Source organism: Oreochromis aureus, linkage group 5 (genome assembly GCF_013358895.1).
Source record: "Oreochromis aureus strain Israel breed Guangdong linkage group 5, ZZ_aureus, whole genome shotgun sequence".
NCBI lineage: Eukaryota > Metazoa > Chordata > Actinopteri > Cichliformes > Cichlidae > Oreochromis > Oreochromis aureus.
In genome coordinates this window covers 22,024,247-22,040,552 of record NC_052946.1, presented here as the reverse complement: position 1 = coordinate 22,040,552, position 16,306 = coordinate 22,024,247, and the positions used below count along the sequence as shown (strand labels likewise).

Genomic DNA, 16,306 nt, shown 5'->3' with positions numbered 1-16,306 from the left:
CCGTTTGTGTTTGTTAGATGTTGGTTGAGGCTTTTGTCAAGGATGCATGCAGACATTTTTGCCAAGACTATGGAACACAGCCGGCACAATTAAATGTGGGTAGAGAGCCATTGGGCACTGTTTCCCTGGAAAGAAGATCAACTTACAGCAGTGAATAAGAAGAAGACATTCTAAAGCACTTACCCACAAGATATAATGAGCCTCTGTCTTCAATAAACATGTGCTACACGATACCTGCTCTGAAATCTTCTGTCTTATTAGGGCAAAACTCAAATATAGCATCAGGCTTATGTTGATACTAATGTCAAATGCTACATACCTAGCAGGCTTATTGTATTTTAATGGACTTTGATCTACGCCTGACACCTTCTTCATTTGTCAAAGAGTATCAGCTGGGCTGCGGATAATAAACCAAGGTGAGTGCTGAGTAACATTCCAGTCTGGTGGCTGAACACAAAGAAGCATCCTTGTGCTTCTTTGTGTTCAAATGTACAACACTGTAAGTGTTTAATTTAATACTTTAAGCATTTTGGTTGCACTTTTATTTTCTTGTTAGTGTATAATAGTTTTAATGTAATAACCTGATGTGTAGAACAGTGTTTTACCTGTGTTTTGTCATTTGTATTTACATGTGAAAACCCAAGGTCAGTGGAGTGACTTGTTAACCCTGTGGTAGTTATATTTTGTATGTTGTGCTATGACAGCCATTCAGACTGTTGTGTGACATGTTTTGTGTATGTGTAAAGCATTTCAAAGCTTTCTATGACTCATGCTTTAGATTGCATAGTGAGGACGTGGGGTTTTTGACCTCATCAATTGCAAAGCCTGGAACTCAGTTACTAAAGAATGTTTTATTATTTCATTAAGAAAAGTATTTGTTTATTAAACTCTCTTGATAATGCTGTGTTGTTATGCAGCGTGTATATTTTTAACATTGTCTTTTAATCTTTCAGCGCATGCTGACAATAAGTGGTACTCAAATATAGCTCCAAGGAGCACTGACTGTGACCTTTTTGATGACAAAGAGTTTTGTTGTTGGCCTGGTTTTTCTTTGTTAAAATTAGGTCTGAGATTTTAACTTGGCAGTACCCGTCTTGCAGTAGGGCTCTGGTATTAGGGTGTGAGAAGGTGACAAGTGTGAGAGTGCCTGGGTGTGACTGTTAAGCTGTCTCCAACAGTTACACTTGTTACTCACACTTGATATTTTGGAAGCTAATGGCTTCATGCAGATTAAATTTTCCATAATCGTTATGCAAATGATTCAACTATTCCTGATCTTTTGAAAAAGAAACTGAATTACAAATTTGTATTGCTAACCTTTGGGCTGCACCTTTTTTTTTTTCTTTTTTTTTTTTTAAAAAAGAGCAAGTTCTGGTTATTAAAACAGTAGTAGTTTGGGATGCGCTCATTTCCTGGCAGTGTTAATGACTGCCACATGAGTGGTAGTCACTGGCATCTTATAAGCCTCGAGTTGCAAAGGTGCAAACATGTTGGTCATGTTACCGGCTTCTCTGTCATCATCACCATCATGATCATCTTCTGGTCTCTTAACATTACACTGCTTCACCAGCTTTCACTGAGAGCCTGAATTTACCTAAAAATAACTTATTCTTTTATTCTTTTATTTTATTCTTTTTTTTATTATTATTATACAAAAATGTTTTATTCAGGTCACAGGGTGATGCTTAAATCAGTACCTGCTTGCATTGGACAGAAGACGGGGAAAACCGGGGACAGTCCCTTGGAACTATCTTAAAATATGGTATGAGATGTTTTCTGATTTTTCTATATGCTATTCAGCTTTCATGCTGATTATTTATTGCATGCATTGTTCTGAGAAAGTCGAATTTCCAGTCTTGCTTTTTGCTGTGAACTCTAATTGTAATAGATTGTAAAGATATTTCACTGGTTTACTGTGATTTTTGAATGTAGGGAATTGCTCTAGATCACCTTGAACTGAACTTTAAGTTTCTTTAAATAAATACTGGGGAACATTTGGATTGAAATGAAACCAGTATGGCCATCAGACAAGTATAATTTAAGAGTTTTGAGACTGTGATTGTGTCACCTACAGTTTTGCCACTGATGTAATGCACCCAGTATAAACTCTATTATGTATCCCAAAAGCACCAGCTGCCTCTCCTGTCAAGCTTAAAACACCTACGGATGCTCTGTTTTCCATAACTCTCAGCAACTAACTAATGTTGTTTTGTTTAGATTATCGACACAGGAATGGGGCAGAAAGAGAAGAGAAAAAAAGGAAGACACAAGTGAGCTGGAACGCCGACTCATGAAGTGCTAACTGACAAAGCTGGAAGAGTAAGAGAGACCGCAAAAAACACAAAACACAAAAACACAAAAAAGGAAACAATCCACATGAATTTTATTTGCAGATTTTCCCATATTAGAAAAAATCTTGGCACAGTGGAACAGACTTACAGGAACGATGAAAACATGAAATTTTTGCAAAAAACTGAAAATGTATGTGTATGCAGAGATCCATCTACCTGTAGAAAAAAGAATTGATTAGAATTAAACATGTTTAGTGAAAAAAATCTTTATTTATTACATTTTATACAACATTTATACACCTGTATTACATATACAAGATATATCTACACTGGTGTATTACTGGTTAAGTAGTTCCTAAGTTGCTTTCAGCACTAAACATTTCTAGTTGGTTGCACATAGAATTTTATCTAAGCTGTCTTCCAGTATATAGCTCTCCAGATTGTGGGTTAAGTCTTGCATTTCAAGAACTGCTCATCTCTTTTGCAACTGTACTAAACGATTTCATTTACAAAGTAACAAATCATAATCAACAGCCACATGACTTAAATCCCCTCCATGCTTACTATCATTGCTCTCTGTGTTATAGTTGTGTGCGTTACTGCCAACTACTGGTGTGTTTGTTGTATAGTCAAATACACACAGCATAATTTACATTTGAAGTATCTATTTTAAGCCCTGTTTAATTTGTCTAAAGTCAGACCAATTATGCTTTTTCTTATTTTCTGTCAAATATCCAATGGTGGAACCTCAAATTAAACATGGCCACACTTTCAAATGATGAGGTCAGTGTATGCACAATAAATTCCTGTTAGCCAAAACCTTGAGCTTCAAATAGCTTAAAACATTCAGTTTCTTGGCTCTGTATGTATGTGAAGGGAGTGGAAGCTCATCCTACGAGCACAGAGGCCACAGTCACGTGGACTTTATCGCTGTGAACATCAATCAGAAGAAAGTTGGTTTAAAATAGGATGGCAGCCTTAAAGGGACAGGAGATAACATGTTTGTTTCAGAAGAACTAAGGAGAACTAGGGAGCTAAATATGCTAAATAAGAATGATTTCAAACTCTAAACCATCAAAAGCTACTCGAGCAGAGTGAAAATGAGTGTAATAGTCCTATAAAAGTCCTTTTAAATAAAACGTAGTTAGTCATGAAAAAATGTTATGCACTTTGTAATGAATGAGGATGTGGGAGCAGCTGCATTTATCCGTTACAGAATGAGAGAAAACAGGCAGATCTGTTGGCCTTAGAGCTTGATGAGAGTTCACACTGTGACATGTCTGCCACTTACAAAATACTTTTGCCCATCAAAAACAAATATGTAAATTTCTCCTATCCAAAAATAGACACCTCTCCCTCTCTCTTTGCGCTGCTCACTTCACATCACAGTGTAATCTGCAAACATGAACAAGCTTGGCTTTTTTGGAAGGGATGCGGGGAGAAAGCCTCACCTCTGTAAAAAGAGTTTGCAATGTTGTATCTGAACAAAGCAGAAAACTTTAGGAAAAATGTCTTTTCCAGAGAGGAGTCCATACTCCTGGTGTAAACCAGCCCAACACCTCATATGGTAGAAGTGTGATGATGTGGGCTTGTTTTGCAAAGTCCAGAAGCAATGTTCTGAAGATTGGACCAAATGTCCCCTACAGTGATGCAAAAGACGGATGAAGTCATAGAGAACATGATTACTAAACTTTAGCACTGCCAAAGGTGGCTGTACGAGTTACTGAATCATGGTTTTTCAGAGGTCTGAATAGAGTCCTGTGAAAAGTTTCTTTTTCACATGATTATATATTATTTTGATTTAGTAGTATAATTTGTAAAATATTGTTATAAAAAACATAAAAAAAAACTGAATCCCATGTAAGAAGAGACAGAAAGTCAGCCTTTGCCTGCTTGATGTGTGATACTGGCCTTTCAGCACTCCAGTCCAGTAATTCTGTAGTGTCTGCGTAAGGTGTTGTTGTAGAAGCACTGAGTTTTGAATAGCTCTTTACCATTGTTACATATTCAAAACCTTTTACTAACAATCCCAAGAGCACAAGAGGTGTGCCCCATCTATTATTTATAGGAGGCTGGTATATATTTCATGATTCTAAAAAGGAAATCATACACACTGCAGTCACACCCAAAACATCTTTGCATCATCCATCTATCTGCAATGTCAGTAACAAAAGGCATGTGATACACAAGGAAATGCAGAAGCTGGTAGTGCATTTAACAAAACCTGTGAAGCTCTATTTTTTTTTTAGGTATTTAACTTAACTGAACTTTCCAAAAGGCAACAAAAGGCAGTATCAATCCAAGTAAGCTATAAATCAGCCTTAATCTCTCCTTTCCTAAATCTTTGTCTGCTCTACTAATTTGATTTTTTTGTCGCTTAAGAATAAATGAACACACACAAGCAAAATTGTCAGTGTGCTGCCAGAAACCTGCACAGAGATGTCTCATCCATCACACACAGGGGAATATTTTTCTCCTTAGCAGTTCAAAAATAACTTGGCCTCCTTGAAGCCAAGATAGATTGTTTACCAAAGGCGAACAGGTGGTCTGCCATGTTGTTAATTTGTTTTCATTAAGACAAATATTCACTGTTGATTACTGTGTGCTTTTTCTTTCTATAAAGTAATGCTGCCCAAACTCGCTGCCCAAACTCGCTGCCCAAACTCGCTGCCCAGAACTGAAACGATGATTTGACAATTAGCTTGTGCTTAATGCTGGGGCCTTTGCTTAAGAGATGTTTGAAACTATTTCTCTGCCAAAAATGTGTTTTAATGGCGTGGCTGTTCCCTGTGCTGATAATGTAATCTGTCATATGTATACAAAGACTGTCATTAATCATTTCTGCATTTTTTATGAATTCATAAAAGCCTGTAGAAATGCAGCATACATGAATTCATCCTTCCTTTCAGGTTTAGGTATGATAATCCATAAACAACCCCTTCAGTTATTTACTGGCTGCTTTTTCATGACGAAATGTTGAGTTGTCTGTTTTTCTCTGTTAGAGGAAAGACTGACAACATAAGATTGGGAAACAATCTGCTATCATTCTTCTAAGAGAAGCTCAGTGTCCTAAGAAGGAGGGCCGGTGATACATGGTGGCCAGAGATTTCAGTATAAAAGAAGCAACCCCAACCTCCATGAAAGCTTTGGACTGATAGGCTACCAACAGAGGTGAGTCCTTGCTCACACAGTGGAGTGAACTGTGGTTTCAGTTAATTAGATGTGCTTTTTAGTTCTTCTGCTGGCTTTTCTCAGATGAAAAGAAATAGAATTTTTTGATATTGTTCTATTTTTATTTTAGATTTGCCCTTTGAGGTACCCACACACCAACTGCACCTGACAGCAAAGGTAAAGGGTATCCATGCAGCTACCAACAAATTAGGAATCTTTTAAATACACATGCATTTTTTTTTTATTACTGAGTCAGTTAAGTGCCCTTAAATATTAATTGAATTATACTTTTTTATCTTGACAGAGGTGCCATGAGTGTTCAAAAAGTTGACCCACAAATGGAGCATTTTGGCCCAGCAGCCATATACCTCTGGAAACCTGAAAAGCTCAAAACACTCCCTTTGATGCCAAAAGGGCTTATTTTGTCCCGAAGCCCACTGACATGTATTTAAAGGGGAAAATTGTGAAGAAGGACGGTGGCAAAGCCACAACTGAAATTCAGGGTTGGAAGGTATCCATCCATCCATCCATTCGCTTCCGCTTCTCCTTTTTCAGGGTCGCAGGGGGCGCTGGAGCCTATCCCAGCTGTCATGGGGCGAGAGGCGGGGTACACCCTGGACAGGTCGCCAGTCTGTCGCAGGGCCAACACACAAGGACAGACAACCATTCACACTCACATTCGCTCGCACATTCACACCTAGTGGCAATTTGGTTTTATCCAATTAACCTATCCCCACAAGTTGCATGTCTTTGGACGGTGGGAGGAAGCCGGAGTACCCGGAGAGAACCCACGCAAACACGGGGAGAACATGCAAACTCCACACAGAAAGACCCCGGCCTGATGTTGGAATTGAACTCAGGACCTTCTTGCTGTGCGGCAACAGTGCTAACCACCGTGCCACCGTGCTGGGTTGGAAGGTATTTTGATGCATATTCAATAATCCGGGTACAGAAATCCCAGAACATTGATTCTAAACTCCATGGGAATTGTATGTACTGTACACATTTAGCATGAAGTAAAATAGACATGTGAAACATCTGAATACATTTTGCTCAAATTCTTCACTGTTTTGTTGTGTGCAGACTCTCACTGAGAAAGAAGATGAAATCTTCCCAATGAACTCTCCAAAGTTCAATAAGATGTAGGACATGGCCATTATGACCCACCTCAGTGAGCCTGCTGTGCTATATAACTTTAAAGAGCGCTGTGGAGTACAAACTGTAGTTTGTGGAGAGACATGTATGTTTACTGAAGGCTGAGTAATTACGACCACCCCTGCCTTACATGCTGACAAGATTTCTGAAGGTGCCCAGAGATTTTCATCAGTGATATATCAGCAGCCACCTGGATTTAAAGGTCTGGATGTGGATACACCACAAATCAGACTTGTGGCACATACTATGTAACCCCTCACTCACTCACACCTGCTAACATGTTGGTTGCTTCAGAGATGCCAGAAATGCAAATCGTTATGGCCAGACCCATTTGTCCCTTCAAAGTCTTTATACCTGCTCATTTCTCCCACCACTTACAAGTGACAATGAGAACCGTCCAGTATATTCCACTTTGATGTGTACCATTGTTATGAGATCTGTTTTATGTATTTGACGTGTAGGTCATCATAATGTTCGGGCTTCTTTTATTTCTTGGCATTTATATGATCTTGTGCTTCTCAAACAGACTCTGGGCTGTTCTGCATCACTGTGAACCTCTGCCAGTGCCTCCTGGTGTGTGATGCAATGGTTGTTGCAGGATACAAGGGCATGAAGAGGATTGAGGCTCCACCCCACATCTTCTCCATCTCTGTTAGTGCCTATCAGTTCATGCTCAAGGTAATAAACCCTTTGATCAGCTACTCCATTAAAGTAATGACCCATAAAAATTCTAAACTTTACATTCTACATAATGTCTTGTGTACTTCCCCTTTATGGTGATGGTGCCGTATAAATACATATGAATTAATGGATTCAATAACACAATTTGTATTAAATTACATTTTTCCACAGATCGTGAGAATCAGTCAATCCTGATGATGTAAGTTTTAATGAAATACATCTGTTTTGGACTGAAACAACTCTGAGTAATCTAACTGTATCATGTCAGATTTACACCACTGCATGTGTGTTTCATTTTCCAGTGTAGAATCTGGTGCAGGAAAGACTGTCAACACTCAGCGTGTCAGCCAATACTGCGACAGTCGCAGTGTCTGGAGCTAAGCAGGCCGAGCCAGTTCCTGGAAAAATGCAGGTTGAGTGATGCACTGTACAAATGTGTGATGCACTTGCCAATTTAAAATGAAAAACACAAAAGTGTTAAAAGGTTAATAGCTAAACTGAGAGTGAAACCTGTTGACTTTGTATGTTTCTGTGTAAACTCAGGAAGTATGAGGTGCAGTATGTACCTACTTAATTACTTGTGTACTTCTGCAGGGTAAATTCATCAGAATCCACTTTGGATCAACAGGAAAGCTGGCTTCTGCTGATATTGAAACATGTAAGATTCTCATTTCTTACTGCTGAATAGCTTGAAGCAAACTGTAAAACAAGTTTTTTTCTTTGTGTTATAGAGCTCCTGGAAAAATCTCGAGTGACATTCCAGCTCTCTGCTGAGAGGAGCTACCATATCTTCTACCAGCTCACAATGGGTCAATAAATCTGATCGGTGAGTTGTGTAGCTGCAGACTACGCACTGATCAGCGATGAACATTCAAACCTCTGGCCGATGAAGTGAATAACACTGAATCTCTCATCTTAGAGGCATCTGTCAAGTGAAGGCAGCAATTTAACGGCCAATTCTAAAGTTTTGTTGTAATTTGAGTGATTTTGACGACGGGCTAAATGTTTTGGTTGTACAGCTGGGTCAGAGCAAAGTTCCAGGTGTTGTAGGTTTGACCAAAAGTTGTCTGATTAGGAAATTTGCGATGCATGCCCAATTCTTATTGATGCATTGTGTGCACAGTTAGAGAGTTTTTATCGAGTTTTATACTTACCAACATGACTCTTCTTATATATCTTGTGTTGTGTACACCTTTGATCCTGTTTCCATAGTGGAGAATTATTGCATTGGAATGTTTGGGGTGTCTGGATTGTTTTCAGCTGTCTTGGCTGACATGTAACACTAGTTAAAGCAGGGGTCCCCAATCCCAGTCCACGAGGGCCGGTGTCCCTGCAGGTTTTAGATGTGTCCTTGATCCATCACAGCTGATTTAAATGGATAAATTACCTTCTCAACATGTCTTGAAGTTCTCCAGAGGCCTGGTAATGAACTAATCATGTGATTCAGGTGTGTTGACCCAGGGTGAGATCTAAAACCTGCAGGGACACCAGCCCTCGCGGACTGGGATTGGGGACCCCTGAGTTAAAGGGTTCAGAAAACTATAAGGAGCTCAGAGTAGTGAAAGAAAATTTCCTGTGAACTGTACTGTATTTTGGGAATACGCAAATACAAGACAACCAGAGGCAGAGCCAGAACATGCAGGACCTTTTCTTGTCATTTTATTTCATTCATTTTAAACTTAGTAATTTTTAAACATCTTTCCTCATCTCTTTTTTTGTTTTTGTTTTTTGTTTTCATCAGAGGCTGATACCTACCTACCTCATGGGCCTTAACTCTGCCAATAGCTGAAGGCTTTCTGTTACCCAGGAGTAAAGGTTGGCAATGAAATGGTGGTCAAAGGTCAAACTGTGCCACAGGTAATTAAAAAGTAGTCTAAGAGCAAACAGTAAAAAAAATCCTCTTCTGTGGTATAATCAGAATCCAAACTCTTTTTCTTAGTTTAATAATGGAGTATTGGCTCTGTCCAAGGCTGTATATGAAAAAATGTTCTTGTGAATGGTTGTCAGACTCAATGACATCCTGGATGCAAAGCAGCCGAGAATTTTTTTCATAGATGTCCTGGACATCCTTGATGTACGTAAAGTACAAACGTCATTTCTTTTAAGTTCAACAGCCTGGAACAGCTGTGCATCAGCTTCACCAATGAAAAACTGCAACAGTGTTTCAGCCATCACATGTTTGTCCTGGAGCAAGAAGAGTACAAGAAAGAGGGCACTGAATGGGAGTTCATTGACTTTGTCATGGACTTGACTGCCTGCATTGAGCTTATTGAGAAGGTGAGCCGTGTGCTGTCTGTTTGCATAGAAAACAGTAGAAAACTGGATGGAGAAGATGCAGCCAATGGGCATCTTCTCCATCCTTGCATGTTCCCCAAGGTGACAGACATGACCTTCAAGAACAAACTCTATGACCAGCATGTTGGCAAAAGTGCCCCCTTCCAGAAACCAAAGCCTGCCAAAGGCAAAGCTGAGGCCCACTTCTCCCTGGTGCACTATGCTGGTACTGTTGACTACAATGTCATCGGCTGGCCGGAGAAGAACAAAGACCCTCTGAACGACTCTGTGGTACAGCAGAAGTCTTCCACAAAGCTGCTGGCCTTGCTGTTTGCACCTCATGTGTCTGCAGAAGGTAGCGCTTTTTTATATAAACTCCTGTATCTACAAAATTTAAGGTGAATACATACATAAAGTACATAAACTTAAATGAAGAACTTTATGTACACAGCACATTGGGAGATGTAACACATAGTGTCCATCTACTGAGACATCAAACTGAGATGCGAACATTTTTGCAGATTATCTGTAAAACGTATGAACAAAGAGACTGCTTATGCTTTTGCAGTATAAGCCCCGGGTGCTTTAGTTTGGGTTTATGTCTATATGTGCTGTAAAGTGAAGGGTCATGTAGGTGTTTCACTTTGGAGGGAAATAAAAAATAATCAGTGTTTTGTCCCTCAATAGGAAAACCTGAGCAAACTGATGACTAATTTAAGGAGCACGCACCCACATTTTGTGTGCTGCTTAATTCCCAATGAAACTAAAACACCAGGTAGGTCCCTGGTTTAATATCACTGCAGGTGGAGATTTTGATTAATGTTCAGAAAGTACTTCTGCTCTGAATAACTCAGGGATAATTTAATCTTTGATTAGTCTGTGAATGCTAAGTACTTTGGTGTGACTGCATTGAAGTCGCTATTACCTAGTTACATAGTTTAGTCCAGCAGGCTCTGAATGCTGGAACAATCACGTCTGACAGAATCCAAGAAGAGATCCAAGAAATTATGGGCTGCTCAACTTTTTGCTTTTCAAAGGATCTAAATTAATATAATAATGGCAAAATTTAAAGTAAGTTTTTGCTTAACCTTGATTGAACCTAAAAAAATCGAATGAAAAATATTGATGATGTCATGGGTAATGTACATTTGACTGTAACTCCTCCAGTTTTATGGTAGATAAAAGCATCTTGTTAGGCTACCACATGATAAATGCAGCCTCTGTCAGAGCTTCTGCATTATTCGGAATCATTCTTACTCTTAGTCACGTAGTTTAAGGTCTTTAATAGACAACAAAGCTGTGTGTCAGAGTGCAGGAGGCCTCTAGGGACATGTTATTGAACAGGTAGATACTGAACTTAAATTATCGCAAAATGTATGTTTTGAGTTAAGAAACTATTGCAGGGCGGTTTTCTTTTTTTAAATCTGGGAGACAGCAGTAACTCTTTCCTATTCAGTTTGAGCAATGAAAGAAAAATGTGCTGTACTCTGTCTCCACAGAGAATCCATTTACACCATCCAGTACAACATCCGTGCATTCATGAATGTCAAAGCCGTGGATGAAGATGTACTTCCAAAAAGCCATTTCTCAGGAGTGCAGAGGCAGAGAAAGAGATGGCACAAATAAAAGAGGACTTTGAAAAGACCAAGGAGGACCCGGCAAAGGCTCTGGCTAAGAAGAAAGAACTGAAGGAAAAGATGGTTACTCTCCTACAGGAGAAGAATGACTTGCGGTTCCAAATTCAGAGTGTATGTTAAAGAGAACTGGAGCCTCCATTTTTCTGTAACTTGATTTTTTACAGTTGACTGTATCATTTCCTTTTTGCATGTACAGAAGAGTGAAACCCTCGCTGATGCAGAGGAAAGGTGTGAGGGGCTCATTAAAGCAAAAATCCAGCTCGAGGCCAAACTTAAAGAGACAGCCGAGAGACTGGAGGATGAGGAGGAAATGAACGCTGACTGCAAAGAAGAGGAAGCTGGAGGACGAGTGCTCTGAGCTGAAGAAAGACATTGATGACTTGGAGCTGACCCTGGCCAAAGTGGAAAAAGAGAAACTAAAGGTTGGCTCTGTTTATTTCACTGAACTGTTTTGTGTAGGAAAAAAGTTAAATATAAAATTTGATAAAATATCACTTTTTTTACATTAAAAAACATCTGGGCTTGTGGCTGGAAAGTTTCGGGAGCTGGAGGCGGAGGTTTAGGCGGAGCAGAAACGTAGATCTTTGGCTGTGAACGGTGTCCGCAAGCATGAACATAAAGTGAAGGAGCTGACTTATCAGGTAGGATGCAACAAAACAGAAATGCTTTTTCTGGCATAAATTTCCAAAATTCCAAAATTTTAATTAAATAAGGAGGGGATGAGTGATCATCATGTATAATTTTATAATTTGTGCTGCCAAGGACAAGCTGGGTGTAGAATATGCGTTACACCCCTAGAGGGCAATAATCTCCATTATATGAAGAGTCTGTGGCTCCAACAGTAGTTGACGAACTGATGTGATAAAGAGTACACCACTGCTGAAACTAAACTCTCTGGTTGCAACTATAAATACACACAGTTATGTGTTTACATCTATGCTAATTGTGTGGAATTGCTAGAGCTGTTTAACAGATTTTCACTTTGAAAAACTGAAGAGATCAGGAACTCCTGCATGTGCACTTGCATATGCAGTTGGGTTGATAGAGACGTCGGTGTTTGCGCTGCACTGAATCATCCCCTTCACATAGTCTGCAGTGGGTTGTAAGTGAGTGTTTGTGGCATATTTTTTTGTTGTTGTCCCTCGTGTGTGTCTGAAGTGGCTTCACTGTGGAAGATGAGCGTGTTGTGTGCTCTGAAGTTGTTTTGAAGACGTTCATGAATCAGATAGAGAGGAAGTAGGTCTCTGTAGTGGTAGTTTCAGACAGACTCTGCTGTTTCTAGGCTGAGGAGGACAAGAAGAATATTACCCGACTTCAAGATCTTGTGGACAAGCTGCAGCTGAAAGTGAAATCCTACAAGAGGCCGTCTGAGGAAGCTGTGAGTGTGAAATATTCAACACATGCAAAGCAGATACTCATGACAAAGTAACACCTTTACTTTTGACCTTGTTGACAGCAGTGGACTTACAGCAGGAAGAAGAATTATTTTACGATGGTTCACAGAAAGTTGATTCTGTTCATCTGGAACTTTTCTCCCACTAAAAACTCCAGAAGCCTCCAGATAAACAGATTTAACTTCCTTACCTGGATTACTGAGCGTGCATCAAAAGATTTAATGAAAGTTATTTTTAATTGGTGAGTGACATCATTGCCTTAACTTCTACTTTTCAGGAGGAGCACTCACCTGGCCAGGTACAGGAAGGTTCAGCATGAGCTTGAGGAAGCTCAGGAGCGCGCTGACATTGCAGAGTTGCAGGTCAACAAGCTGAGAGCAAAGAGCCGTGAAATTGTCAGGGTAAAATAATTTTGTTAATTCTGTTTTATCGTCATGATGAAGGTACTGTGCAAAAGCAGCGCATCTCTTAACAGAACCACTTGACATTAATTTGTTGCTCTCTCTTTTGTGTTGAAGGTCAAGGAGACTCATGAATGAACCGCAGTCTGGATGGGACACGGTACAAAGAAATCACACAATATGAGCTTTTTTGTCTGATGTACCAACTGCGTGAGAAGAAATAAACACGCAAGCAGTTGAATGTCTTTTATGTAGTGTGCTTTAACTCAAAGAAGTAGACATCAAGCTAGTTATTCAGAGACATTACAGTCATCAAAGTTAAACAGATATTTTTTTTTTTTGTAATATTTGTAGAAGTGCTCGAGAGCTCCGGACGCATTTCTGAAAATGTGTCAGGATTTAAAGGTGTGCTTACACTTACTCTGCACAAGTTAAACAATACATATAGAACCTAATAACAGTGAACTCAAGTGCTCTTTTATGTGTGTGGTGGTCTAAATGTGGGCTGCACAGCTTCATCACTCACAATAACCTGGTTGTCAACTGTCACCTGTTATCACATAGAAGTTCTTTAGGTTATGATAACTGCAAATCTGTTCCCTGTGGTGATAATGTTACTGACAGTGTAGTGACCTTACAGTTTTTCTATGTGCTCCAGCACATATGTTGCACCATGTCACGGCGTCTTGTGATGAAAATAGACCCATTAGTGACCCACAACCCACAGCAACACTCCTCCTCATACACACCCGAGCAGTGTCTTGGCATTTATTATCAATGCATCTCAAACTATTGCCTTTTATTTTAATAGCAAGAAAATCGTGGAATACCTAATAGAAACCTGAAGTATTCTGGAAAGCTAGTAAAGTACAGGAAAGCTAAAGTAATATTGTAGTATTTTATTAAAGCACAGTGAAGAAAAACAAGATCAGTAACATATTTAATGTGGATGGTACGTACTGCAGGTGTCTGATTTTAAATATCCTTGTTTTGACGTGAATCTCAGACATCCTTTGGGAAAGGAGCCTTTTGGGAAGTGGTTTTATGAACAGTGAATAGTGGCCCCACTGGTAATGGGAAACGACCTGAGATTAATATTATGGCTGCAAAAGCTTCTAGATAGGCTTAGATAGAACTGAAATCAGCCTGGAGTCATAAAGCTGAATAAAACTAAATAAGATAATCAGACTAAAAGTAGTTGAGAAACTAGAAATGATAAGTTGAGCAAAACTAATTGATTATATTGTCTTTTTTTAATTAATAGTCCAATTAGTCTTTCTTTAAATGTGTTTATTTATCTGATATCACCTCATGTCTCTTAGCCTCTTCTGCTAGCAGCTAATAGATTTTCATTTCATATAAACACAACATGGACCCATAGATGCTGAAAACTTTTAAAAGCAACAATAAAAAAATTACTTTTCTTTGCGTTTTCCATTTAAATCTGGACTCACATTTTAATACCATTTCAGTGAGCGCTCTTGCGTCCTTCGGGAGGCTCAGACCACCAAGGAGGCGGTTGTTTCATAGCAAAGGTCGTTCCACAATAAGACTTGAGGCTGTAACAAATGGCTGAGCTCTGAGAGCATTGCTGAGGAGACAGCTATATTTGTGTTTCTTCCAAATAAGCACACCCAGGAGCACAAGAGATCGAGTATCACATTTCTATTGAATATATAGGCCTATTTTGTCGAGTGTCAAGTCCTCAATATTTGGCTCCTAATGCCCTCTTCCCTTCTTTGCTTCTTCAGTGTCATCTTTCAACAAGGAAAGAATGCAAACTACTACACGTCGTATAACACGATCCTCTCCTTGTCGCATATGGGGAACAAATACTGGACTTAAGAGAAGGTCAAGCTACAAGCCGCTCCTTGTCTTCAGTTCATCTGTCAGGGCACGCAGCACAACAAGACCATTTTAAGAAAGGGTTTAAAAATAAATCCTCGCCCTCGAGACAACGCAAGTGTTTGCCCTGAGAAACCAAGAGACACAAATCTAATCACCTGTTAGCCGGGGATCAGACGATGGAAAGTTTATTGTCCTGAAAACAAATGCACCGCGACACGTTAGGTAGTACAATGTCAAGGTCTTCAAAGGCTCGTAGCCGTGGCACGAGAGGAACTAGAATAGGTGATGTACTGCTGTCAAAGACGTTCCTTTGCTCAGACACAGACAGTTAACTTGTCAACAGCAGTGGCTCAGTCTTAAGACAAAGCTGTCTGCCTTTAGAAGTTTGACTTTGAGCTGCAGGATAAAGCGAGATGAGACGGTTGCATCTGAACGCCCTGTTGACTCATTAAGGTGCCAAAAGTCTAGCAATGCAATCTGATATGGAGAAAAACACAATCAGTGAAAGTGAAGATGTGACACAAAATGGTGTGTGTGTGTGCAGTGTCCTCAAACACACTGCAAGCAATCCCCTGTAAACCTGTACATATATACCAGTTCGTCCCCTTGGTAACTTCCATTCATGTCTGGTTCTAGTGTGTTTTTCCCTGTTTTTAAAATGAAACCATTAGAAAGAAGCAGTCAGGGCAGAGAAACAGAGTGTGGGGCTTTTTAGCATTTATTGATGAGGAAAATCTCAGCGCAGATTCAGTACCAGGCCACTGCATTAGCCTCATGGCCTGTGAGTTAACAAGCACCCCAACAGATTATGAATCACATACCTGTTGCACAGTGATATAATTCGTTGGTGTAGTCTGGTAGAAGGAAAATAGTTCCTTGATGCAACTGCTGACAACATGTTGAAAAGCGAGCAGCAGACATATCTTCTTTCTTTTTGATGCTGCTCCACTCATGACATGAGATTTCATGTCAGTCTCTAGAAAGCTCAAGCCCACTGACACGTCTCTCATCAGATTATCATACCTAGAGTAATCATAACTACACGAAATATTACATCTGAGCCTCTACAAAACAAAATATTGGGCACTGGGTAGCTTCATGAGTGTGCTGTGACCCTTAAGTATTGGTTAGAAATGTTGAAGCTAAGCCTCAGAGTGCGTTAAAGGTCTATCAGTAGGGAATTAGTAGAAACCTGACACTGTTTCCCCTCCTTAAAAGTCCCATCAAGTGACACAAAGCTTTCTGGTCTGATGTCCAGAGAGTATAAATGTCACAGCAACTGGTTTTGACCTTTAATTAAATATGATCAAATAAATGCTTGCTGTTCTAATTATTAATTACTGAATCTTACTCTTAAGTGTGGTGCCACACATTTACCCATTTGCTTAGCAAGCAAAAGGTTACTGGTTTAATTCCAGCTGGTGACACACGTCCTCTGGGATTGAGTCTACAAA

At 39.6% G+C, this 16,306-nt stretch overlaps 1 pseudogene; it reads left to right on the top strand.

Moving 5' to 3' along the window:
* Positions 1–5,773: 5,773 nt before the first annotated feature.
* Positions 5,774–13,176, top strand: LOC116313685 (annotated as a pseudogene).
* Positions 13,177–16,306: the final 3,130 nt, after the last annotated feature.